Here is an 18726-nt window from a genome sequence, read left to right as displayed (position 1 = left end):
ATTCCCTAGGCATTTCTCATCTGAGTTAGAAATGAAAAAGAAACACTTTATCTTTGATGCTAGAATAGTTTCTGTGCATTGCTTTATATTCTCAATGAAGAACTTTGCAAAGTTAGCTGAACAAGGGACTGGGAAGTTTCAAAATGTAGTTGAAGTCCAGGTGTTTATTTCTACTGAATGAAGGTCAGGGAGGCATGCTGGTGACATCAATTAGATTACACAACTGGACGTTTCATGGGGACCTGCACTTCCTACAGTGTCAGGGAGGAAGGGGGTCAGTACTGGCCTTACTTTCCTCTGAGTAGCTCAGACTGATGGGAATTTATCCGGCTTCTTTGTAGGGGGGGGGGGGGGGGGTTAATCCTGATGAGCGATACTTTTAATGCCAGGGTACTATTTTCGGCAGTTTCACCTTCCTTTGTCTGTTTGAAAAAACTTTGCCCTTTTCAAGAGTCAGCTTCAGGGTAATCCCCTCTGTCAGCTCTTCTCCAGGTTGAGGCGGGGCTCCTTCCTCTCAGTTTCCATAGAATAACTCACATTAAATGCTGATTTTCGTTTTACGTGTCTGTCAGCCCCGCTAGACATTGAGCTAAACCTGGCTTCTCCATTGTCTGGCTCGTGTCCCCATATAGGTTTAGAGAAGCCTAATGGGCAAGAAGGATGCATGAGCACAGCATGCTGGCAACAGGACACAGATACACTTTATTTACCTATCACATGTATAGGCATATTCATTTTTATGCGAAATAAGTTTTCCAGCGTTTCTTCAAGTGCTCCATGTGCCCTTTCGATTTATCTTGCATTTTTCTCATTTATTGTAGAAAAGTGGTTACGGAGAATAATTTCTCTAGGATACCAACCATGCCAGCACAGAAAAGCTGGCAGCTGACCCTTGGCCTCATTGCCCTAAAACAGTAGGGGGAATGTGAGTTGGATTGTGGGAACTGGAGGCCGATGTCCCTTCTAAAGGGGTAACCCCTGCATAGCCAGAGCTGACTGATGCTGTGGGGAACACAGGCCCACTATTGCCAGATCCTCTGACTTTGCAAGGGATATTGGCAGTCTAAACTTTTATATGAAAGAAACCATTTTTAGAGGTTAGCCATTAATTACAAAAATTAAATTGCTGTATGGCCTAGATTAGGCCTGACGGTTGTTAGTATGTGACTTTGGCCATAACACCCACATTCTAGTGCTTATTACATTATATTCTAACAATTTACATGTCTGGCTCCCTCATGAAATGTGAGCTTCTGGGAGGCAAGGATTGTGTCTGACCATTGTAATCTTTGTTATCACAGTGTCTGTCACAGAACAGGTATGCATTTGACATTGCAAAGGAAGAAGGGATGAAGTGCATAGTGTGTGATGGGGGATCTTAGAGGCTCAGTAATACTGTTTGGGTATGGTAGTATAATATAAAAAGACAGTGAAAGAAGGCCTACCAACCCCAACCTGGATCTCAAGAAGCCCGAACTGTAGTAAGGTACATCTTTAAAGAGAAAATGGGCAGATGATTGGGTTAATGGAAATGTATTCTTGGTCTCTGGCCACTTTAAACTGTACTTCTAGGAGGATCCATCACAATACCAGATGACTTATTCATTTATTCAACAAATATTTATTGAAGTTTTCTGCGTGCAGGCACCATTTTAGGGCTTGGCATATTTCAGCGAACAAAAAGAGACAAGGTTCCCTGCCATAACCGAACTTATATTCTTGTGATTATTGGCAGTTAGGAAGACTAACTACCAGTCTACATAATGGTGAAGGAGGTTACAGCCTGCAGTGGTTAGGTGAGCGAGCCTGTGATGGGCCAGGATGTCCTGGGATGACCTATGGCCTTGAAGCCCTGTGTGGCCCCCATACCAAATGGGCTCCTCGGCTGGGGTCAGTAAGCACTGTTCATCTACCCACCCCCTGCCCCTTGGCTTCCAGCAAGAGTCAGTTCTGTAAGCACACAACTCCAGTGTCACACTCTGATGAACCTTTTAGGGTTTCAGCCTTTCTGGAATACTTGCTTATTTCCTCAGAGACATTTCCTTTTTTTTTTTTTTTTTTTCCTTTCTTTTTTTTTCTTTTTCTTTTAAACTATGAGTGTTAGCATTTTTCTGGGAGAACATGATGAAAAGTCATTCTCTTCTTTATCTCATGGGTGTATCTGACAGTGAAATGGCTGTCAGAATTCCAGGATTCCTTCTCTCCCTGGGTTAACTGAGGTTCAAAGCAGTGTGGGCAGCCTCCCCCCCCCCCCCCCCCCCCCCCCGGGGCCAGATGCTCACTGTGCTGTGTGGGACTTTTTGGCTGTTTCTTTCTAAAATTAGATTCTAAGACTTGTGTGTGTGCCCATTTACATTCCGAGTGTATTACTTGATATATTTATTTTTGTCCTCTCGCTGACTCTGTTCTATGATGAGGCTATTCATGAAACTAACTATGGTACCTGGGCTTGTCAGACATACTGGAGTTACTTTAGAGTTAAGCAGGAAATTAGTTCAAACAAGTTATCTTGAAGTGAGATGGCAGAGTTGGGAGCGCTGGCGAAGGAAGCAGAGAAGTAGCCCACGGGAAGAGAGAGAGCACGGGACTTGGCATCAGAAGACCAGGGCTTGTGACAGCTCCGTAAATTAACTGCCTGGATCTTGAACCAGTCCACTAATCTCTCTAATCCTCCATTCTATTATCTGTCAAATACTGTAGTGGTAACAATACTACCAGGTTGCTGTGGGGATTAAGTGAAATATGCATTTAAAAGCACTTTAGTAACTGGGAAGCCTGGCACAAACGTTCATTCATGCAGTAAACTAGTGAATAAGGGAGTATTGGACAGTGCTCTGCTGTTTTTAGTAACGAAGGAGGATGTAAGCCTGGGTCTCTGTTAGAACTGATTGAAAAGGCTCCTCAAGGCTGCTGCTCATGTCACCAGAAGTTGACCCGTAGGGATCCCAAGCAGTTTTTGTGCTTTCTGGGTGCACTGGACATTCCTTTTACGAGTGGATAACAGCGCAGGCCTCGGGGTCATACAGGTGGGTCATACCAGCCTGGGTTCAAATCCTGGCTCTGCCTCAGATTAGTTCTATGATACCGACCGAGCAAGTTACTTCTTAATCTCTTTAAAACTCCATTTTCTTTCTTTTTTAAAATTTTGTTATTTTTATTATTTTTATTTTTTAGATTTTTTACAGAGAGGAAGAGAGAGGGATAGAGAGTTAGAAACATTGATGAGAGAAACATCGATCAGCTGCCTCCTGCCCACCCCCTACTGGGGATGTGCCCGCAACCAAGGTACTTGCCCTTGACCGGAATCGAACCCGGGACCTTTCAGTTGCAGGCCGACTATCCATTGAGCCAAACTGGTTTCGGCAAGCCTCTGTTCTCTTGTTGGTAAAACAGGGATATTAATATTACAAGGGTGGCTAGAGAGAAAAAAATGAGGTCATAAATAAAAAGCTCTTAACACAGTCTGGCGCATAAATGCTCAATATATTGCTAACCATTATTTTTCTAGACTTCTCTTCTTTTTAGTTTGCCTTAACCATCTCTACTAAGGTTGAAAACTAGTGGTTTTCAGGCTGAATTTCGCCTACAGTCATGTCTTGACTGATGTGGGCAGAGTTAATTTTTTTTTTTCTTTTTACTTGGTTTTTATCACTTATAAATTAGGAAACTTCATGTGAAAATCTAAATTGTGGGCTTCTTTCTAAAATCAGAAGTGTTGGCACGGTGGGAGTGCTGGGCTGGCATTCCCACAAGGCTGGAACTGGTAACAGTGCTCGCTTACATGCGTCCTGCCTCTCCATTTCGCTACTTGGCCACTTCTAACTATAATACACCTGGTCAGTTCTACTCACATTTGGTCTGCTTGGCTTCTACTTCCATTTGAGTTTCAAACTCCTGCTTTTTCAGGGTGGATTGGTTTTCAGGTATCTTTGTGTGTTAGTGTTGAATTTGGCTGCATCCATCAGAAACTCAACCCCAGTGCTTGAATCAGACAGGGATGATTTTTCTCACAGCAAGAAGCCCAGAGGAGGGCAGGGCCGGGCTGGTGCAGTCACTAGACAATGTCCTACATGACCCTTGCCCCTCCTACCTTCCAGCTCTGCCATCTGGAGGTTATGACCTCTTCTCATGGTAGCAGGGTGGCTGGTTGTTCCCTTGGGATCAGAGGAACAACCTCTTTAGAATGAGGAAGAGAAAGGATAGTTGAAGAGTTCAAGGTGCATGCCAGCCAAGTGTGTCCCTCCTTTCTTTCTAGGAAAACAGTAGCCAGAGACCTCACAAGTGGACTTATAGTTACATTTTATTGGTCAGAAATGGGTCTTACATTCACTTTATTTTGCACAGGAGTGTTCAACCGGGCAACACCCATACATTGGGTGTTTTTGTTTTTTTGTTAGAGAGGAGAGGAGAATAGAATGGCTGTTGGGTTGGCAGTTTTCACTGACATATTTTTCCTTTTTGAAAAATAGAATTTATGCAAAGGTGTGTGTGTTGTTGTTTTTTAAGATTTTTAAAGATAGATTTTTAGAGGGAGAGGAAGGAAGAGAAAGAGAAAGAAACTTTGATGTGAGAGTGAAACATCAATCAGCTGCCTCCCACAAGCCCCCTCATGAGGGATTGAACCTGCAACATGGGCATATGCCCTGACCTGGAATTGAACTGGCAACTTCCATGCATGGGACGACGTCCAACCAATTGAGTCACTGGCCATGGCTTTTTTTTTTTTTTAATATGTTCTTATTGATTTCAGAGAGGAAGGGAGAGAGAGATAGAAACATCCATGATGAGAGAGAATCATTGATCGGCTGCCTCCCACATGCCTCTACTGGGGATCGAGCCCAAAACCCGGGCATGTGCCCTTGACTGGAATCAAACCCGGGACACTTCAGTCTGCAGGCCAACACTCTATCCACTGTGCCAAACCGGCTAGGGTGGCTGCTGCTGCTGCTTCCTCTTCTCCTCCCTCTCTTCCTCCTCCTCCTTTAGTAGTTAAAAAAACAACAACAACCCACATTCCTCTCTAGTTTTTTAAATTTAAATTTGTGTAGTGCTCTGTGAAAAATTGTAAGCCCTTGAAGTTTCAGGAAATCTTGATAAAATTTCCTGTCACTCTCCTCTAGTTATTTCTAACACCTGGAGGCTTTTCGCTTACACTGTGTTTTCCGATGATCCTAGGCTCGATAGCAGCAGTTCTCAACCTGTGGGTTTGAGAACCGTTAGCAGGGTCGCCCAAGACCATCGGAAAACACAGATATTTACATTACGATTCATAACACTAGCAAATTACAGTTATGAAGTAGCAACGAAAATAATTTTATGGTTGGGATCACCACAACATGAGGAACTGTGTTAAAGGGTTGGGGCATTAGGAAGGTTGAGAACCACTGGCTTACAGGTATGTATGGCTCAGTCCTTCCTCTCTCAAAGAAGAGGGAAGGTCTCTGTTTGGTCATTTGGTAAAGTTCAAGGAACTTAACTATTTCATTGTGCTGATTGATCAGAACAATGAACTCTTCTGATAGTTTTACCCTTACTCGCTCAGAGTTTATTAGAATTGTGTCTCCTTCTTTAGGGTTGTCCTGAAGATGAAATTAGGTAATGCACATAAAGTGCTTAGCATCATATCCAGCATACTGGAACCTCTTAAGAAATGGCGAATCCTAAAAAAAGTTTATGACTGCACTCTTGTGGTGTTTGGCTTTTTTTGGCCACCTGTCACAAATCAGGCTTGGATCACTAGATGCATATTTCAGTTAGCAATTCCAGTTGGCATTACGATTACTGGGAATTGTACTGCAAGATAGTTTCAGGATAGTTTTCACTTGTCTACAGCACTGATAATCGAACCGGATTTGATTTCTGTGCTTGAACTTTCACCTTGTAGCGATTCAAATGATGCTACTCTTAATACAGTTCCTTTAAGAAAAGACCTAACACTTTCTGCCATAAAGTTACACTGTCATACCTGGAGGTTGGAGAAAAGTAATATTGGGCAAAACATCTCCAGGGCTGGCCTGTCTTTTAGGTGAGCACGTCTCTCTGTGGCTTAGCTTTTATTTTGCAGATGGTCCTTGCAATAATAAAGCAATGTGAGCTGACATTGGACAGTTGCTACCTCTCTGTTAATTACCTGCGGTATCCTATTTAAGCTCCAGGGTAGCTCATGAAGTAAACGCTATTATTATCTGATTATAGCTATGAGACTTCGAGATGTTGGGTGACTTGTCCCGAGTCCTTCAACTTATCTCTGCCTCTAGTTTAGTTTCTCTGACTCCGGCTAGCTACTTACCCACCACCTAACCTCCTACCTCCTCGCTAGGTAGATACACAGACCTCCTAGGAGAGAAAGACTTTTGGAGAGAGCGGAGAGACTTTGGTTTATTCTCTCTTGGAGTCCTTTTGGAGAGGGAGTAAGTCTCACTTGATCACTCTATTCATCCACTTGTCTAGAGAGGTGTTTGAGTCACACAGCTGTTCCCTTTCTCTCCCCTGATCCCTCGGTGTTCCTCCAAGGACTCAGACTGCAAGTTAGCCAGATTCTCTCCAAGGAATCTCAAAAATGCTGCTGGGCTCATGTTCCCAAATTAGGCCAATTTCCTCATCCCCCAGCAGCTTTACTCAGCTGGAGCTCCTTTAGCGCTTGGCATTACGTCTCTCGCCCTCCGCCCATTCCCCGACGGGGCTGCCAGCGCGGCAGTTATTTTCAGCCCAATAGGGTTATCTGCTGACCCTTTTTGGTGACATTTTTCTTCTTTCTCACAAAAATAACTTTCCTGATTGGTCACATTTTTCGGCCTTTTTCACAGTCCCTCTCCAGTGGGCTGGATTAAACGATGCTTCTGATAACGTTGTCCAAGAGGGATGCAGGGAATTCGATGTAGAACTGTTCATGAGGAATGCGTTTTCCACACTTCATATTTATGTCATGCTTTGCATGCTTCAGTTTTGAACTCTCCCTTGGGATGGACATAGGCGCATCACTGACCCATCCCTGGGGCCCATCACTGTGTGGGAGGGAATGTCATCTTAGAGGAGAGCCTGCATTTAGGAGTAGCATTTCAAGATTCGCCTTCAGCACTGGCTCCGGCTCTTTCATTCTCCCAGTACAACTCACTTCCCACAGCTCATGCCTCATTTTACTCCCTATAAAGCAGAGAATTGCCCTGGCTGGCTGGCTTCCTTCAAGTCCCGGGTGAAAGGTGGTGCAGGGAAGAGCGCTTTGAGGTTCTCTTCCTCACCTTTCGGAGGGTTAAATGAGAAATGCATGTAAAGAGTTTAGCGCAGTGCACCATTAAGTTAGCTATTGTTATTATTGCATCACATGAGAAGTAGAATAGATGATCTTTTTGTCTTTAATCCCAGTTCTGTCACTTACTTGGTATGTGTCCTGGGCAAGTTACTTAACCACTCTAAGCCTGTTTTCTCATCCCTTGAATGGGGATGGTACTAGTAGCTATCTCATAGAGTTGTTGGAAGTTAAATAATAGTATATATAAAGTTCTTAAGATAGTGCCCTAACATGCTATTGTTATTTGTTATTATTATTATCTGTGTCACATGAGAATTAGAAAGTATTATCAGTTTATTTTCAAACTAGTGGCCTGGAGCATGAAATTTATGCACATTAAAAGAGGATAAATTAGAGGAAATAATTTAATATTGCTATTTGCCCTTTCTCTATAATAAAAGTGTCAGAGATGAAAGAAAATTAGTAAAATGTATATGAAAATCTTCCTCCTGTCAGAGTCTGGGGTGCACCACAGGACCCACAGTCAAGTCCCGGCCCATCCATGTGCGCATTGAAATTACACAAGACCCAGCCCAGCCAGCCCCACTCCGTTGTAATAGATACAGACTTGGCCGGCGGGCCCAACCTTGCCAAGCCCCACCAGGCGGGAGGCACAGCCTCAGCTCAGCGCCAGGGTGGGGGACATGTCCGGAGGTCCCCTGGCAAACCCTGCTGGGTGGGAGTGTGGCCTGAGGTCTCCTGTCAAGCCCCACTGGGCAGGAGGCATGGCCTGAGGTCCCCTGGACTGGCACTGGGGTGAGGGTGTGTGGCCTGAAGTCCCCGGCCTGGTGCCAGTGCAGGGAGTGCTGCCTGAGGTTTCCTGTCAAGCCACACAGGGAGGGAGTGATTGGGGGGGTAAAGGGTTTGGGGGAGGGGGAGGAAGGGTGTGTGCGTGCACAGCCTCAGATTCCTGCTGATTGCTCATTAAGGCTCGTTATGGGGTGCAGCCATCTTGTGTTACAGAAACCCCACTCCGCTCAGGCGCTGCCATCTTTGTGACGGAGTGATAGTGAATTTACATATTTTATCTTCGTTATATAGGATACAGTTCTATTCAAGATACAGAGAAATTCTTATTTCATGGAATTCTCTGGGTCTTAGGACAAAGAAACATTTGGATGAGGCATCCTTTAGGTGAGAATTTTTGTGCTGCTTGAGACCCATTTAATTTGTCTTCTTTAGTAGCATTCTCTACCTATGCCACTGACTAGTTATTTGCCAATACTTTACCAGAGAACAATTCTTTTTTTTTTTTTTTAAATATATTTTATTGATTTTGTACAGAGAGGAAGGGAGAGAGATAGTTAGAAACATCGATGAGAGCGTCATCAATCAGCTGCCTCTTGCACACCCCCTACTGGGGATATGCCCGCAACCAAGGTACATGCCCTTGACCGGAATCTAACCCGGGACCCTTCAGTCCCCAAGCCAACGCTCTATCCATTGAGCCAAACCGGTCTTGGCCAGAGAACAATTCTTAATTGTTTACTTACATCATTTTGTTGTTTTGGAGGCATATGGGTTAGAAATTGAGAAGGATGGCAGTGACATTGACTTCCGTGACCTTGGAATAGAAAGTAACATCCATTTAGCCATTCATTCACTATGAAACTTGATTGAGAGCTTTCTATGTGCCAGGCATTGTGCTTGGGATCCCTGTACTTTCAGGGAAGCAATCAAAGAGGGGTCTGTGTGTGCCTTGCATAGTACCACATCACAGACAGGTTCTTAGTAAATATGAAAGCATTGAATACATTATGATGTGCATGCACTCATCACCAAATGTAAAAGGCCTCTTGACTTCCCTCCCGAATCTCTCTGCCTTTCCCTCTCCTATTGAGCCTTTTTCTGTTTCTTTTTTCTCCCCTTTCTCTTCTTTTTTCTGTATCTTTTCCTGTTTTTTAATTCTTCACCAGTGATAACAAAGATCTCAATTCCCCATACTTCTTTCCCCATCCTGTCATATATATTTTTATTGATATATTTATAAGTAGAATTTTACCCATTCATTTATTCATTCACTCATTTATCCTATATTCAGTATATACACTTTCCAACATAAAAATGAATAATCTAACTCTAGACACAAAAATTATAGTGCTTAAGTAGTGTCAGAGTTGGAACACAGAAGGAGCAATAGCCCTGTCTGGGACTTCAGGAAAGCTTCCTAAAGGAGGGGACCCCTGAGGTGGCATTTGTATCTGATTTGGGGAAACAATAAACTGAAGCCTGGCAGAGGGGTAAAGAGGAGAGGTCAGTGCCCAGAGCCATTTGTAAGGGGAGATGGATAGGTTGTGGTATTAGATTTGCTGTTGGAAGTGAGAGGGAAGGAGATTCTGGAGTTGACCCCATTGTAGCTAAAAGGACTGAATAGGTAATGATGTTTTTGAGGCTGAGAATTTAAGATCAGGAGTGGGGGAGTAAGAAGAGATAATTATTTAAATTTTGGGCATGTTGAATTTGAGTTAACTTTTTTCAAGAAAAATAATTCAAAATTAGGAAAGTAAATATTTATAATGAGAAAAGAAACCTAGGTAAGTTATTATAGGCTTGAATATTCAGATGCCTTAGGCACTATAGCAGAAATGCTTACATAGAAATGCCTTCTGATTGAGACCTAGCTTCCCCTTCCTATCTGGTACTCGGTAACATCCAGGGGCCCAGGCAGGTATGGAGTGTAGATGAGAGGAAGGTGAGACTAGCAGCAGGGAGATCAGGTAGGACCCAGATGAGAGAAGGCAGAACAGGAGCTTGTTACATCTTCATTTGCATTTTTGTGCATTTTCCCCAACACTCCTCAGTAGGCTTGGTGTTGACACAGTGGGGCCATATGGTTGGCTTGATCCAGGTTTGGGGATTTCTCCAGCAAATGTGGTAAAAGGACAAGGAAGTGGGGCATGATATGGTGGACCGTGGAGATGGGTTGATAGAGAAGGAAGTGAAACCAAAATGTAGTTCTCAGATAAGGAGGGAAGGAGGGGACTAGATTAAGCAATTCCAGATTATAACAACTTTGAAAAAGTAGATGTTTAAAGGGTTAGGAAACTTTGAGGTAAAGCATTAGATGACTTGTTCATGTGAACTTTGACTTCTGGTGATAGGATGATATTGAAGCAGGAATGCCCCAGTTTTTGATCAATCTGTACTCAGGTAATTGTTAGTGACCAGAAGGAAGGTGATGTAGCTGAACAGTATAAGTTTCAAAGGAAGTGTTCCGTAATAATGTGGAAGAGTAATGGTGTAGAGCAGTGGTTGCCAACTTTTCGGATTTCATGACCCTGGTTGGCGACCGCTGGTGTAGAGGAACTTTGAGAGGTGAGGCAGGAATGTTATCTGGGAACTCTGGTGTGTGTGTGTGTGTGTGTGTGTGTGTGTGTGTGTGTGTAAAATTGATCTCAGAGAGGGAGAGACAGAAACATCGATCGGCTGCCACATTGGGGATCAAGCCCGCCACCCGGCACTGCCATGATTGGGAATTGAACCTCGACTTCCTGGTTCATAGGTTGTCGTTAAAACCACTGGCCCATGCCAGCTGGACAGGACTCGGGTTTTAAAGAATAAGAAGGCTGTATTTGAGAGAACTTCAAGAGAAATGAAGTTCCCAGGGGAAAGCCAGCCAAGTTTTAGGAGAGGCAAGGAGATGGCAAGAGTGCCGTGTGAATAGAGAATATCTGATCTGCTTAGCCTCATTGAAATCATTAGCTAGGCTAGATTTCTTCTCATTATGTAGCATGTCAATAATTACTGAGAAGGAGTAAAATGATAGTAAAATATTCTTTTAATACAGGAAAAGGGTACTAACTAATGTTAAATGTCATTGGTGATAGACTGAAACATTTCTGGTCACATGCCTTTACCCACCATAATAGAGAATTATGTCACCATGTTAGCTCATTGCTTTTATATTCCATTTTAATCCCTTTATTGGCTTTTTAGGTATAGCTTTCTGTACTGTTTTTTTGTTTTGTTTTGTTTTGTTTTATTTTTAATGGTCATTGTAGGGATTGAATATGCACTCTTATCACAGGCTACATAGCATTTATATTATACCACTTCACATGAAATATGAGATCTTTGCTGCATTATAAGTCCCACTTGTCCCCTCTCATCCTTTATGCCAGTGATGTCATACACTTTAAAAGTAATGTTATAAACCCCACAATACCACTTGTCATTTAGAGGAATTAGATAGTCTTGTATATTCACTCACATGTCTACCATTTTCATTGTTCTTCATTTTATCCTGTAGATCTAGGATTAAGTACTGATCCATGCAGATGCTGTACTGAGCACTCTGAAAAATTCATCTAGAAAGGCCTCTTAAGAGTTGGAGAGGTTGGCAGTGTCCTTTGGATGGGCAGGAAGTCTTCCTCTATAGCCTTAACTGTGTAGCAAAACTTACAGATTAAGTTACTATACCCAGGCCATGCCTTTCATGTCAGGCTGTTGTCACCGGGAAAAATAGAATGGCCTTTAACCTTTCTGGTTAGAGAAAGAGTAGGAAGAGAGTTTGAGAAATCAACCTTGGCCTTGGACTGATAAGAGCATAGCATGTTTTAACACAGGTCTATGAGGAAGTTTTTACCAAAATGAGAAAACCAAGAACAATGTAGTAAGTTTTTTATTAACAACATTTATTCAATTTAAAGAATAATTCTCACCCTAGCCAGTATGGCTCAGTTGGTTGGGTGTCATACCATGCACCAAAGGGTTGCCTGTTATATTCTGGGCACATGCCCAGATTGCAGGCTCAATCCCCAGTAGGGGGAGTGCAGGTGGCAGCCGATCAATGTTTCCCTCTCACATTGATGTTTCTCTCTCTTCCCTCTCCTTTCCCCTCTCTCTAAAAATAAATAAATAATAAATAAAGGATCATTCTTTTTCTTTTTTCTAATTATAACCACAACAAATGAGTACAGAGAATGCCTTGTGCAAAACAACACAATAAAGGTTCAAGATAAGGTGTTCCTTCAGGCAAAGCTGTAGATTTCAGCCTCTGGTATTTGGAATTTATGCTGCAGTCCTTATTTTTGGATAAATCACTGGGTAGGTGACATAGACCATGCTTTTAACTAGATTGGAACAGAAGAATGGCCACTTGGCCCAGGAAGAAGCAGATGAAGTGTTTGATTTCCTGTGTCATGTAACTATCCAGGTTTCTCCCCATGATGTAGTCAGTACCACGGTTGTACTTCTTGTCAAACCCCTCAATATGGGCCACAATGTTTTTTATGTTACAGTTCTAGTAACACTTGAGTAGCACGTTCTACCTAGTCATTTTGCATCTCCTCTGACATATTGGCATTTTTGATCACCACCTTTGCACACATGGTTTCAGTGGAGAGGGTCTGGCGGTCCTCAGCCATCTCCCAGGGGAGGGTCTGGTGAGCCCTAGACTCCTAGGGGAGGTGCCATTGCTGCCTAAAGGATCACTCTCTCTTTTTTTTAAAATTTTATTTTATTGTTTAAAGTATTACAAATAGTAATACATATGTCTCCTTTCCCCCACCATTGACCTCCCCCCCCATACATGCCCTCACCACCACCACCACCCCTCCCTCCCCCCAGTGTCTTGTGTCCATTGGTTATGCTTATATGCATGCATGCAAGTCCTTCAGTTGATCTCTTACCTCCCCCCAGTACCCCCCCCCCCCAGCTTTCCCGTTGTAATTTGACAGTCTGTTCAATGCTTCTCTGCCTCTGTATCTATCTTTTTGTTCATCAGGTTATAATGTTCATTATCATCCATAAATAAGTGAGGTTATATGGTATTTTTCTTTCACTGCCTAGCATAATGCTCTCCAGTTCTATCCATGCTGTTGCAAATGATAGAAGTTCCTTCTTTTTTATAGCATCGTAGTATTCCATTGTGTAGATGTACCATAGTTTTCTAATCCACTCATCTGCTTATGGTCATTTAGGCTGTTTCTAAATCTTAGCTATTATAAATTGTGCTGCTATGAACATAGGGGTGCATATAGCCTTTCTGATTGGTGTTTCTGTTTCCTTAGGATATATTCCTAGAAGTGTTATTACTGGGTCAAATGACAGTTCCATTTTTAAATTTTTGAGGTAACGCCATACTGTTTTCCACCAGTCTGCATTCCCACCAACAGTGAAGGAGGGTTCCTTTTTCTCCGCATCCTCTCCAGCACTTATCGTTTAACTTGCTAAAAGTTAAATGAAAATAGAATGTAGAACACTAATCCCAAAATAAAATAAAGAGAAAATAAAATAAAGAGAAAATAAAATTAAACTTAAAAAAGATAAGATAATAGTAGTTATGATACTGATTAAAAATAAAAATATATTAATTAAAAAGGTAAAATCAAGTGAGAAAAAAATTTAGTTTCTTAAGTAAAAGATAAAAGATAAAAATATGCAGCCGAAACCGGTTTGGCTCAGTGGTAGAGTGTCAGTCTGTGGACTGAAAGGTCCCAAGTTCAATTCTCGTCAAGGGCATGTACCTTGGTTGCGGGCACATCCCCAGTAGGGGGTGTGCAAGAGGCAGCTGGTCGATGTTTCTCTCTCATCGACGTTTCTAGCTCTCTATCTCTCTCCCTTTCTCTCTGTTAAAAATCAATAAAATATATTTTTTAAAAATATGCAGTAGTGAAGGCCACTCTGCTATTCTGTTTGGCATGCCTGTTTCATGTCACGTAGTCAGGACAGGATTGAACTTTTCTGCATTTACAACTTCTCTTTGTCATAAGCCACAATCTTGTTTTCAAGCAGGCAGTATTTGTTTGTTTTTTTAGCCTGCCTGTGGTTGTATTTACACAAGAGTCAATTTGTGACTCAACCCCTGGGTGGCAGTGTTTCTGTATTAATATTTGGGGCTATAAGTCCTCTCTACACAGTATTTAGAAGTTGTTTTCCCTGCTGCACTTAATGCTGGTTTGGGGGTATGGACTGCCCCAGAGGTGGTTTTCTGTTCATTTCTCCCTGCTCTGATATCCACAAAAACAACTTTCCCCTGCAGTCTCTGGGAGTGATTTTAATTGGGTGATCTATGTACTGGGTTTAGTAATCAAAAGCAAAGATTTGAAGAGAAAAAAGAGCCAGAGTAAGTAAGCGAACTCACGATTTTTTCACTCAGGCACTGCGTGCAACTGTGCTCGCCCCTGGCACAGCGCAGCCAGTTTACTGGTAAGGCTTCAGGCTGCCTTTTTGTACCGAGCCCAGCTATGGGTTGATTTCTAGAGTTCCCTTCTGTTAGCAGCCCTGTGGACCCCCCTTCCACATTTGCAGACTATGTTGGCCCCAACGGCCACAGATTTTGTGGGGTGCAGACTTCCTCTGAACCTCTAGATTCTGCTGCATGCATTTCTCCCATCATCCTGGATTGCACACCTCACCTTTCTATGGGTGAAATCCGATCTTTCCATGAGAAGGTGCAAAGCTCGTCCAAGTCCGCGTATTTGCACTGCTTGAGACCTGGTGTTTGTGGGTTTGCTGGTCCCTGGGTGTTGTGGTTGTAGGGACCTGGGAGGAGGTATCTGATTCTTCCCGATTGAAGGTAAGAATAGGCTTCTCATCACAGCCATTCTCCCCTTCAAGATGGTGCAGTTTCTGTGGCAGAGCCAGTCGCTCTGGGAGAGATTTCAGCAGCAGTAGAGGCTGCCCCATCAGGGGAGCCTGGTCCGGCAGTCCCCCACACCCCCTTGGAATATAGCTGTCCCTCACTCACAGTTAGATACTCCCCATTCGTCCACACACTCTCTTTTAGTTCTCTCACTCATACACTATCTTACAGTGTGCCTTTCCCTCGGCAGCCATCTTCAATCTCCAAGGATCACTCTTTATCCTGGTTTTTGTCCTGTCTAATCTGGTGAGATTGAGAAGGTCCCTTCTTTAACGCAATGATGATGAGAGGAAATGATGATTTTTAAAAAAGCATTCTTAACAAAATTAAAAACTATTAACTCCCCCCTGCCAACCACATCAACCCCCCCAAACAAAATTTGTTTGTTGAAATACTGACAGTTTGTGAAATCTAGAAATATGGGAAACAGTTTTAGAAATTAAAAACACTTTTAGGATTGTTAGGGTCACTTAAACTGTGTGCTAATTTGCCAGCCATGACCCTGCCTGTGCTGAGTGTCTTCTCTTGCTCTTACAACTGAAGCAGCATGAAGAAGAACTGCAGGGAGAGACCTGCAGTGTCCACATCTCACTATTGTGAACAGAGCGGTCGGCCTTCCTCTCTAGGCCTCACAGAATCGGGCCGCCAGTGCCGGGTTTAATACTACTTTCCAGTTTCCTCCACCACTTTCCATCATCACCCTGAAGGAGTCTTTGAGAGATCAGGTTTCTTTTTTTTAATTTTATTTTTTTATATATTTTATTGATTTTTCACAGAGAGGAAGAGAGAGGGATAGAGAGTTAGAAACATCGATGAGAGAGAATCATCAACCAGCCGCCTCCTGCACAACCTCCACCGGGGATTTGCCCGCAACCAAGGTACACGCCCTTGACTGGAATCGAACCTGGAACCTCCTAGTCCACAGGCCGACGCTCTATCCACTGAGCCAAACTGGCCTCGGCGAGATCAGGTTTCTTACACAAGGTGACAGCTTGCTCCTCTGCTCTCAACTTGCTCCAAGTGATTCTGGTCTAGATTTGGTTGAGGTAGCAAGTCTAGACTGTGCTTATACAAAGTCACAGGTGCCAAGAGGGCTTGCTTCTTGGAGTGCTGGGAATTTACACTCTCCACATTGTGCACATTTCTGGCTACACACGTGCTGGGTGGATTTTAACAAACTGCAAGAACTTAGGCGAATGACAAGAACATAAAGGTTTTGATTAATGGTGAAAGCTGAAAGAAATATTTATTTTGGCTGAACTGCAAAATGTATGGGGGAACAGGACATTTCTTTATGTGTCTGGGAGGTATAGACCCAAGAAAAGGGGAGAACTGGATCACCCAATAGGATGTAATTGAGATTAAGAGGAGGGAGGAAAATTCAGGATGAATTTTAAGAATGATTTTCGGGGGTAAAAATCTGTTTTCTTTGAGTCAGCCTCTTCAAAAAACTGCAGGTAGCTCTATGCCATGAGTCATTTGAAGTGGGCAGTTTGAAGACTGTATTGAGATATAGCTTATGGGTCTTTTTGTTATAGGATATGTGGGAATATTTGAGGAATGTGACACCATCAGAGTAACTTCCAGGTGCTGTGGTTGTCCTGAGCATCATTTTGACTTCTCAGTGAGCAGCAAAACTGTGTTTCTTCTCCTGGTTCAGGATACTTGACAGCGTTACTCTCTTTAGGGAAGCTGAAATAGCTGAGAGGTGGACTCCTAGAATGAAACTTTGCAAGGCAGTCCCAAATGAAAGGCTTGGCAGTGTTTTCCTAACAGAAGCTTCCCATGGTCTCAATCCTAGGTATTAAATGTTTTTTCCTCAAAGTCTTCATTTTATTACCGTCACTAGAGGCCCGGTGCACAAAACTCATGTGAGTAGAAGGGGGGTGCCCCTCAGCCTGGCAGTCAGACATCCCTCTCGCAATCCAGGACTACTGGCTCTAACCGCTTACCTGCCTGCCTGATTGCCCTTAACCACCCCTGCCTCAGGCCTCTCTCCCCCCCCTCCCCCGCTGCCATGGTTTCATCCAGAAGGATGTTCAGAACGACATCTGGAAGGCCGTTCGGCTGTTCGGTCTAATTAGCATATTAAGCTTTTATTATTATAGATTACTTTGATACATATTATAGTAGCCCCCTCACATTTATTAGTATTGGCTCTGTGTCAGAGATTGTCTCCAGTGCTTACAGTAGATCTGTAAGGGACTCATGACATTCTCATTTTACAGATGGGAAAGAAGGCTTAGTGAAGATGTGACTTGCCCAAGGTTACACAGCTAGAAAGTGACAGTTCTAGAATTTGAACCCAGGACTGTTCCTCATTTCCCTCTATCCTAACCTCTCCTTCCCTCTCCCACCCCACCTTTGAAACCATAGCTTTCCCTTTTTACTTCCTTCTGGTAAACTCACTTCTCCCTTCCCAGTTTAGTCACTTGTTCTTAAAGTTACTGCTCTGTTAGTATGAGAAATCCTGTGACATTCACTAAATTCCCAAGTACCAAGATGTATGCTGAATTCAGCTTAACAGTTTGGTACAGTGCTCAAGCTGTTACAGTTTATTTTGGGTATCACTCATTAATCCAGACTTTACACTTAGCCCTCTCTCTGCTTGCCTCACTAAAGAGAGAAGGGTAAGACCAAGGTACCTTCTGGTCCTTTCTTACTGAACATATCATCAGCAGATACCATTACCAGCATTTTGACATATTTGCTTAAATGATCATATATAAAATATTTTAAAATATGCATTTTTTTATATATAATTTTTTTGCTGAATTATTTTGAAGCAAACATGACATGCCATTTAATAGGAGCATTTATTTTTTCCTAGAAATCCATTTTTCCTCACTTTATAGTATTAACCATTCCTTAATATTATCTCTTATCCAGTCTGGAATTTATTTTCCCCAGTTGTCTCCAAAATGTCTTTTATAGCTATTTTTTTCAAACTAGAATCTGATTAAGAACTATCCCAATTAGGTTTCTCTTGTCTTAGTTTAGAAGAGTCTCCTACTCCACCCCCACCTTTTTAATGGTATTGACTTTTAAATTTTTAAAAAACATATTTTTATTGATTTCAGAGAGTAAGGGAGAGGGATAGTGGGATGGAAACATCAATGATGAGAGGGAATCCTTGATTGGCTGTCTCTTGCCTGCCTCCTACTGGATGGTGGTGGTGGGAGCCTCGAGCCCACAACCCAGGCATGTGCCCTTGGCTAGAATCGAACCTGGGACCCTTTAGTCCACAGGCCAACGCTTTATCCACTGAGCCAAACCAGCTAGGATGGTATTGGCTTTTTAAAAAATATGTTTTGCCAGCTTTTATTTTATATTTTATTTATTTTTAAATCCTTACCCTAGGATATTTTTTTCCATTGACTTTTAGAGAGAGTGGAAGGGGGAGAGAGAGAGAGAGAGAGAGAGAAATAAAGAAACATCGACATGAGAGAAACACGATTGTTTGCCTCTGGGACATGTCCCATTCAGAGCTGGGATCAACCTGCAACTGAGGTATGTGCCCTTGACTGGGGATTGAACATTGAGCACATGACCTTCGGTCCATGGGCCGACGTTCTAACCACTGAGAGAACTGGCCAGGATGATGGGAGTGGGCCAGTTGTTCTGTAGAGTCTATGGAGTTTTCCTCCTGCTGGATTTGTCTGATTCCTTCTTCTTCATCTCATTGAACTTATTTCCAGGAAGCTGGAAATCAGACAGGAAGGCTTGATTAGATTCCCTGTTGGACATTTGTGACAGAATTTTTCCCCAGTGCTGCTGTGTGCTTCAGGCGGCAGCACATCGGGTCCCACTGCTAATGCTGCTGTGTGTGATCACTGAGGTGGGATGATGGGAG

At 42.9% G+C, this 18726-nt stretch overlaps 1 protein-coding gene and 1 pseudogene across 1 annotated transcript in view; one reads left to right on the top strand and one right to left on the bottom strand.

The window, feature by feature from the left end:
• Nucleotides 1-18726, top strand: part of IFT43 (intraflagellar transport 43) — a 71506-nt gene that overhangs the window by 3413 nt on the left and 49367 nt on the right. The gene's annotated exons all lie outside the window — the stretch shown is intronic.
• Nucleotides 12183-12618, bottom strand: LOC118729168 (annotated as a pseudogene).

The sequence above is a fragment of the Pipistrellus kuhlii genome, unplaced genomic scaffold (genome assembly GCF_014108245.1).
Source record: "Pipistrellus kuhlii isolate mPipKuh1 unplaced genomic scaffold, mPipKuh1.p scaffold_m20_p_1, whole genome shotgun sequence".
NCBI lineage: Eukaryota > Metazoa > Chordata > Mammalia > Chiroptera > Vespertilionidae > Pipistrellus > Pipistrellus kuhlii.
Note: the sequence above shows the minus strand (reverse complement) of the source record. Positions and strands in the feature narration are given on the sequence as shown.